At 45.7% G+C, this 8,774-nt stretch overlaps 1 long non-coding RNA gene across 3 annotated transcripts; it reads right to left on the minus strand.

Moving 5' to 3' along the window:
- Positions 1-679: 679 nt before the first annotated feature.
- Positions 680-7,697, minus strand: LOC142698988 (uncharacterized). Of its 3 annotated transcripts, none has more exons than XR_012865904.1 (5): positions 7,528-7,697; positions 5,065-5,274; positions 1,093-1,194; positions 928-1,022; positions 680-800 (listed from the first exon to the last, which is right to left on the minus strand). It is a non-coding gene; the product is annotated as an uncharacterized LOC142698988 (long non-coding RNA). The 3 variants fall into 3 exon arrangements; XR_012865903.1 differs by lacking the exon at positions 7,528-7,697 and adding an exon at positions 7,111-7,206; XR_012865905.1 differs by lacking the exon at positions 7,528-7,697 and adding an exon at positions 5,380-5,418.
- Between the last annotated feature and the right edge of the window lie 1,077 nt (positions 7,698-8,774).

Raw genomic sequence — 8,774 nt, forward strand, 5'->3', positions numbered from 1 at the left:
TATAAATTATTTCTAATTTATAATACTACCCATTTTTGGCCACTAGATGGGGCTGTTCCCAAAATTGCAGCATTGCAACATTGGGTTAAAAGCCCTCGCTCTAGTGAGCTCTCAGCATCCCCCCCTCCTTTATCCTGGCTAGTGCCGGGATAAACGAGGGGTTTGAAAGGTTTAACCTGCTACACTGCGTGTCGCCATTTTTTGAGGTAACCCACAGTGTAGTAGGTTTACATATAGTAGTAAACACACACAAACACTAACATACATTGAAATCTCTTACCTGCTCCTGCCGCCGCGGCTCCCTCTGGCCCGTCCGCTCCGTTTGCTGCCGCTGTTCCATGTGCACAAGTCCGGAAGCCGCGACCGGAAGTAGTAATATTACAGTCCGGCCGCGACTTCCGGTCCACAGGAAAATGGCGCCGGACGGCGCCAATTTCGAATAGGACTGTGTGGGAGCGGCGCATGCGCAGTTCCCACACAGACGCCGTACACGGCAGTCAATGGGACGGGAGTCGTTCGCAGTCCCTATGGGACTGTGGCTGCCGTACTCCATGTCTGTGTGTGTCGTTAATCGACACACACAGAAATGGAACAAAAAATGGCAGCCCCCATAGGGAAGAAAAAGTGTAAAAATAAGAAAAAGTAAAACACAAACACACAAATGAATAAAAACGTTTTTATTAAAGCACTAACATCTTTAACATATAAAAAAAATTATTTGCCATGACACTGTTCCTTTAACGCTCTGGCTAATAGACGAGGATCCTGAATGAGGGACTACACCAATAACTCAGAATTCCCTAATAAAGTAATTAAAAATATATATATATATATTTTTTAAAACAGACATCCCCTTCAATGTGTTTAAATATTATTTTTAATATTATTGTCAACTGGACCAATAGTTCAATATGAAGCACTACAGACCTGTCTTGTGATCGTCTAGGATTTTGTAAGTCCAAATAAAGGTTGGTGGCTCGGCAGTGCAGGAGGTGGCGGGAACAGGCCAAGAGAGAGTCTCCCTGTAATAAAGAGACATGTCAGACAATCTGGATTACCAGTCAGAAGAAGCAACGCACAAGACAGACGGACCTGCTCACGTGGATTACAGAAGACTTGTGCTTCAGCCAAACGCTCCATAACGTAACCAAAGTCTGCCTGTCTCCAAAATACTTCTTGAGCGCCTTCCAAGTTCTTTGCCCCAGGGTAACAAGATCACATTAATCATGGAATAACGGCTGGAGTCATTACTTGTTATACATATTTCTTACATGCCAAGATATCTGCACCAACATCTCTACTGAGCATCTTCTAGCGACCCTATAAACGCTGTACTAATGGCTGCAATAATGCCCACAAGATGCCCAGAGGGCTGGAGAATAACTTGCCATATAGACCTTTCACTGTCTCAGTCTCTCCTGAATGATTACAGAAGTTGCCACCAGGGGGAGCTGGATGCAGTTGTAATCATACAGTTCCCAATGACTTCAATAGGAGCTTTATAAATTTGTACACCGTGAGCTCCCTCTAGTGGCAGCTGAAAGCAGCCAGAATGTTATCATTTAAAGGGAACCTGTCATCTACATTATGCTGCTCACTTAGGGCATCATAATGTACTGACAGACACACTGATTTCTGCTGTCTGTCACTTATTTGCTAAAGTGAAGCTGTTTTGAAGAACTTCACCACCGCTATAGAAAAGACACCATTATTTACGAGCTGCTGCTACCTCCGCCCACTCGCCGCTGATTGACAGATTTCTACCTAGAAGGCCCTGTTCACACAGAGTTTTTTTTGCAGGTGGAAAAATCTGCCTCAAAATTCCTTCTGAAAATTTGAGGCAGATTTTGACGTGCCAGCATAACACTTGCCGCAGTTTTTGCTGCGTTTTTCGGCCGCGGCCATTAAGCGCCATGATGTCAATGGGAGGTCAGAGATGGAAACGCCTAAAGAAAGGGCATGACGGTTCTTTTTCCCGAGAGCGCTTTTTTCTGCTCTCCCATTAAAATCAATGGGAGGCGTTTTCTGAAGCGGTTTCTGCGTCAAAAACCGCGCCAAAAAACTCCATGTGAACTTGGTCTTACTGTGCATGGGTAAAATGTAACACAAAATGGTAGTGACACAGTTACGTCACCACCGTAGATCACCCGGAATGTAGCCATTACTGCCCAAGACCACCACAGATTATACGGCTATATTCTGCAGACCCTATTGTGTATGAGTGGCACTCTGCATGGTACTACATTGTACAGGTGGCACTAATCTGGCATTGATGGCGCTACCATCATGGGCACTCTAGCTCTTACTGATTTATTTGTGTGCTGTATAGCGAGATTATATATTTCTAAAGTGCGTCTGTCGCCAAAATGCAGTTTTCCTATGGCTTTGGGGCAATCATTATAGAGTCATATGATAAATATATCCTGCACCATGTGACTGGGATTTTCTTGTGTCTATCAAGTGTCTGCGCGCTCCGCGTAACATGTAAAAATCCCCCCTCCTTTACAAAATCATGTGTACACCCCCGATACAGATATTTAGGCTGACTGTATCCATGTAGAACTGGGGTAGTATTGCCCTTTAAGATTCCAGTATCCAGACCTTTAGTTGAAAATGAAGAGATTCTAGAGATCATTTTTATTACATGTTACTAATGAAACAAAAGTTATAAAATAGTGTCTCGGGCCCCATGTACATGACCGTGCCCGTAATCACGGTCTGAAATTTTCAGGCCGTGGTCCATTATAAAGTATGGGAGCACGGTACGTAAAATAAAAAAAATAGGACATGTCCTATGTTTTATGGAAGGTTTCTACGGCACGGACATTGTCCCGTAAATATATGGGAAGGTGTCCGTCGGCCATAGAAATGAATGGGTCCGTAATTACGGATGAAATGTACGGTCGTGTGCATGGAGCCTTAGGATGTAAAACAAGCACATACCAACCAGCGTCGACCTGGTCACAGACCGGATAACTGAACCTGCGCTCCTTCCTGCACAACTTCCCATAACCCCAGCAGAAATCTAGTTGTGTCAGGAATTCCACAAAGGTACAAAACCCTTCATGAGCTGAGAGAGAAAAATCACAGACTGATTTCTAAGGATCCGGGTCTCTCCTTGTCTACAAGCACACATTACCTGTAAGAAGCCTTTTTACATGTTCTCCACTATGTACAGATGTAGCCACGTTTATCTTGACTGATAACTTGCTGCAGTGTGAGCTCACACAACAAAAGCCATTGAAAAGGTAAAGTAAGGGTATGTGCACACGACCTCTTTTCAGACGTAATGGAGGCGTTTTACGAATTACGCCTGAAAAGACGGCTCCAATACGTCGGCAAACATCTGCCCATTGCTTGCAATGGGTCTTATGATGTTCTGTGCAGACGAGCTGTCATCTTACGGCGCATAAAATGACGGCTCGTCAAAAGAAGTGCAGGACACTTCTTGGGACGTTTTTGGAGCCGTTTTCTCATAGTCTCTATTGAAAAAAGCTCCAAAAACGGCCGTAGAAAATGCAGTGAAAAACGCGAGTTGCCCAAAAAACATTTGAAAATCAGGGGCTGTTTTCCCTTGAAAACAGCTCCGTATTTTCAGACTTATTTTGTTAATCGTGTGAACATACCCTTAAACTGTCTTGCCACTGTGTATTTAACGCGTTAAAAGTCAAGATAAAGACGGCTACATCTGTATACAGACCACATAAAGCACAAATGGCGTCATGTATGGGACAGCGAACTCCCCCGACTGCTCCATAACCTTGGATGCTGAAACAGCCACAGGTGCATGTTTACTGCTATAGGGAAAAGAGATAAGCGGCAACTAAACAACCGTTTACTATACTGTTTATCTCCAAGGAACAAAGGATTGAAAGATACCCAATCCCTGTTTCTCAACAGAACAGTTAGGCCTGTTCACATCAGCGTTGCTTTCTGTTGAGGGGTTCCGTTCCGGGCCGTGTTGCCATTTTTAACAGCCGATTTTGTATCCGTGTTATTCCCTGTCTGTTTTAAAATCGGATGAATTTCATTTGTAATTTTTTTGCCACACACTTCCCTCTGTAGGTAATGCCACACAGACACCCTTGTAGCTAGTGCCACACAGCCCCCTGTAGGTAATGCCACACAGCCCTTCTGTAAGCAATGCCACACAGCCCCCCTGTCGGCAGTGCCACACAACCCCCCTGTCGGCAGTGCCACACAACCCCCCTGTCGGCAGTGCCACGCAACCCCCCTGTCGGCAGTGCCACGCAAACCCCCTGTCGGCAGTGCCACACAGACCCCCTGTCAGCAGTGCCACACAGCCCCCCTGTCGGTAATGCCACACAGCCCCCCTGTCGGTAATGCCACACAGCCCCCCTGTCGGTAATGCCACACAGCCCCCTTGTACATATAGTCACCCCCCATATATGGCACCCCCCCTACTTTCATGTAGGGGACGGCTCCAGGAGATGTCCCTCACTTCACTGTCCATATATGGACAGTGAAGTGAGGGACTTCTCCTGGATCGGAATCCCCGGCCACAGCGGTGGGGATTCCGCTTCAGAAGTCCCTGACGTCAGGTGTCCATATATGGACAGTGAAGGCAGGGAGTTCTCCTGGAGCGGAATCCCCGACGACATCGCAGGGGATTCCGCTTCAGAAGTCTGTGGTGTCACTATGTCCATATATGGACACAGTGAAATCACAGACTGCTCCTGGAGCAGAATCCCCGGCCACAACGTTGCCGAAGCTGTGGCCGGGGATTGGGGATTCCGCTCCTACAGGAAGCAAAAAAAAAACCTCCTCCTCACATGCAGAAGGAGGAGAGAGCGAGCAACGGAAGACACGGCCGTCACTTGTAGCACATTCAAGTGATGGCCGTGTATAACCCGGCTACATAGACTTCTATGGGAGGCGGGTGAACGGCCGAAAATAGGGCATGTCCCATTTTTTGACGGCCGGCAAAAAATCGGTCATGTGAATAGACCCATTAGGGGTCTATTGTTCCTACTGCGGCCGTGTAACGGCCGGAAAACCCTGTCGTGTGAATAAGGTCTTAGGCTTAGGTATGGTAGGACTTACTCTAAAAGGATAGTGGGGGTCCTGACTGCAGGATCTGGCCATATCCTGGTTATTGTGCAAGAAGTAGGGTAAGTGCCCGGCTGGTAGATTGATCTGATAAAACAGGGAAGAGACATTCTGGTCTGCAGAGACAATCAGGCTTTGAGCAGCAAGGTTTACTATGTGTAGTAATAGTCCAGAGATTGTATAGACCATGACAGCGCTCAGCTTCTGGAAATAAAACACAACGCAAAACATTAAGAAAAAATGAAGAATACACAAATGGAAAATAAAGGTTCCCTGATGATAGTCTGATGACATGATACCCCCAGCGACCTGCTCAAATCTTGTGGGAAACGGTCAGGAAGTGTTCAATTTCCCTGCAGCACCACCACTGGATAAATGAGGCATTACACAGTTTCCATTGAAGTCAATGAGCTGTCTGTGTAATGCAGGAACGTGCCGGGTCCTCCAGACCTAGAAACGCTCTCTGCAGTCGCTCAACTCTGGCTAATAGATGCGGGTCCTGAGAGGAGGTTAATCTTCTATTAACTTAGAACTCCTTGATACAGTATTTATAAAATTGTCTCATCACAGTCAATCCCCTGTATTATGAGAGCCACGGCGGTAATCCAGCGATCGCCATGGGTCCATCTCCAGGGACCCCAGTCACATTCAGCTAGTTTACGATCGGCTACTCATTTTTCCTTCAGCAGCCACTACAGGGAGAATGTGGTATTACATTCCAGCTATTCTGATAACTATCCTATACATTTGAATTGCCGCCATATATTACTACATTCTCCGTAGGCAAAACATGCGGCTGTCCCACCACTCCCCCCAGACATAACAGCTGATCGCTGGGGGTTCGAGCAGCTAGACCAATGGCTCCCTCCTTCTGAGGAGGGGTTGGGACACACTTGTCTGGTGGGTTACCTTTATATCTTGAGGCCAATAAAAAACTATAATGCGGAAGTTAATAGAAAATTTGCCAAGTCACTTCTGACATTGTTCGGCCATGGTTAAGGGGGGGGGTGTACCTATTTTCAAATGTTAAGGATATGTTCACACACTGTGTTTTCGGGCATATTACGGGGTGTAAATTCCTTGAAATATGCCTGAAAAACGGTAGCTAAACCCCTACAAACTGCTTTTCGTTCAGACGGGGCATTTTTTATGCCACCGTTTTAAAAAAATGGTGTGTAAAAAAAAACGGCGTGTAAAAAGAATGCGGGTATGTTCACACAGCCTATTTTCAGCAGAAAATACGGAGGCTGAACGCCTCAAAACATCTACCCATTGATTTCAATGGGAAAAACAGCGTTTTGTTCCCACAGGACATTTTTTGACGCACCGTTTGTAAAAACGGCACGTAAAAAAACGCCCTGTAAAAAAGAAGGGGATGTTACTTCTTGAGTAGTTTTTCATTGGGTCAATAGAAAAACCGCTCCAAAAAACGGCCGCAATAAACGCATCAAATAACGCTTGATGCATAAAAAACGACTGAAAATCAGAGGCAGTTTTCCCTTGAAAACAGCTCCGTATATTACAGCCGTTTTTTGTTAAGCGTGTGAACATACCCTGAGCTGTCACTTCTTGAGCTCCGTCATTTTCAGCTGTTTTTGATTCTGCATGTGAACATACCCGGAGGCTACGTTCACACGCTAAACAAAATACGGCTGTAAAATACGGGGCTGTTTTCAAGAGAAAACACCCACTGATTTTCAGCCGTTTTTTAAACCAGAAACGTTTTCAAGGCGTTTTTTGGAGCAGTTTTTCTATTGAGAATGAAAAACGGCTCAAGAAATGACATGCACTTCTTTTTTACGGGGAGTTTTTTTACGTACAAACGGAACACCTCTGGGTTTTGCACTAGCGTGGCACATGTTATCTAGAGACACTTGTCAAACATGTCTTATAAACAACACAGAAAACTTCATCATTAACATTATTACACGCCATAAACGATGCTGTATCGTCACTTTCCGCACTTGTACCCATCTATATAACACTACTGAGTGATGCACTTTTTAATACTCTGGTAAAAAAAATCTAGTTCATAGAGACCTGCAGGATCTGCTGGGATTTGTAGTCCCCATTGCAGGGCGCACAAGTGGAGACAATATTGAGGATTTATCCAAACTGCTGCAACAGAAAAGTGGAGTAATTGTCGTTAGCAACCAATCAGGTTGCTGTTTTCATTTTCCAAAGCCTCTCTGAAAAATAAGAGCTGGAATCCGATTGGTTGCTATGGGCAACTACACTTTTACATTGCATCAGTTATAAATCAACCCCCCCCCAAAATAATCCTGTACTCCGCAACCTGAAACTACAACTCTCAGCCTTCAGCTGTCAGAGAACGCTGGGAGTTGTAGTTTCGCCACAGTCTGACAGCCACAAGTTGCAAATGAATAAATACAGCGACACTGTTGACGCTATGAGGATGTATCATGGCTGTGATCCCTCCATCCATTATTCTCTTACCCGGGTACAGCTGTTCAGTGTCCGGCCGCATCACCCCTCAGTCTCCGGCTTGCTGTGTAGCAGGAGGTAGGGCCGGCTCTAGTCTCCGCCGGAAACCCGGGGCGGTGATAGGGAGGAGGGTAGTCACCCATTGGGAGGGTGCGGAGGAGACCCGCCTCGTGTGTAGTGACGGGTGTGTTGTGGTATAGGAGCGAGGACAGGGACGGTGCCCATAAGAGCGGAGAGCAGGGAGTACCCGGCACAGTCGGGGGGGCACGGCACAGATGGCAGAATACCCTCCCTTTACCGTGTGCATCCAGTGTAGTGCTCCCCAGTGGCGTAACTACCGCCGTAGCAGCAGTAGCGGCTGCTACGGGGCCCGCGGCATGAGGGGGCCCCCACCATGGCCGGAGGCTCCGCTAGCAGCCGCTATGGCTGCTACAGCGGGACGCCACTGAACACTACGGCAGAGCGGGGAGGTATCTCCCCGCTCTGCCATTAAGGGGTTCAAATCTGCACTTAACCGTCATTGCTATTTGTTTTGGGACTGGTTTCCCTAAATATTGCACTACTTCTGCTATGGTTATGGGACTGTTACTTACCATTAGATTTTATTATTTACTTCCTATTACTTCTCTGTTTGGGAGGCTACCTCCTACCATTGTTCATATATCTCTGTAACAATTTCTACAGTTTGACTTTATTGTATTGCACTGCGTGCAAACTTTTGCAGTTTTGTGAAAATGTTTTATCTGCTCTGTTTAATTTCTAATAAAAAATTTTGATAACGAAAAAAAAAGATATTATATTACGGTCTGTAGCCTTTTGGGGGGAATATATTAACCTTTCTACAACGGTTTACTAGCGTAGAAAATTCACAAAAGTAAAAATTTTGGGGGGCAAAAAATGGGCGGGGCTTAGCAGAAATGGCCAACAATTTTACTATAATTTACGCCAGTAACTGATGTAAATTATAGCAGAAATCTATATGTATAATGCGGCCCAGATTTATCTCTGAGGGGCGTAACAAGGCAAAGGTCCGTGCCAGACCCATACCTCCCCCCCAATCAGACTTTATGCCCCCCCAATGAGACAATAAAATACATTTTAAAAATTTACTTACCTCACCACTCCGATACTCCCTCCCGGATCCCCTCAGGCTCTTACAGCATGCCGCAGCACGTAGAAAGTACTGATGACAGGCCACGTTTCAGCTAAAAGAAGCTACTCATTTAATAAGAGTCGTTCACCTGTTAATAAATGTGTTG

Source organism: Rhinoderma darwinii, unplaced genomic scaffold, assembly GCF_050947455.1.
Source record: "Rhinoderma darwinii isolate aRhiDar2 unplaced genomic scaffold, aRhiDar2.hap1 Scaffold_106, whole genome shotgun sequence".
Taxonomy (NCBI): Eukaryota; Metazoa; Chordata; class Amphibia; order Anura; family Rhinodermatidae; genus Rhinoderma; species Rhinoderma darwinii.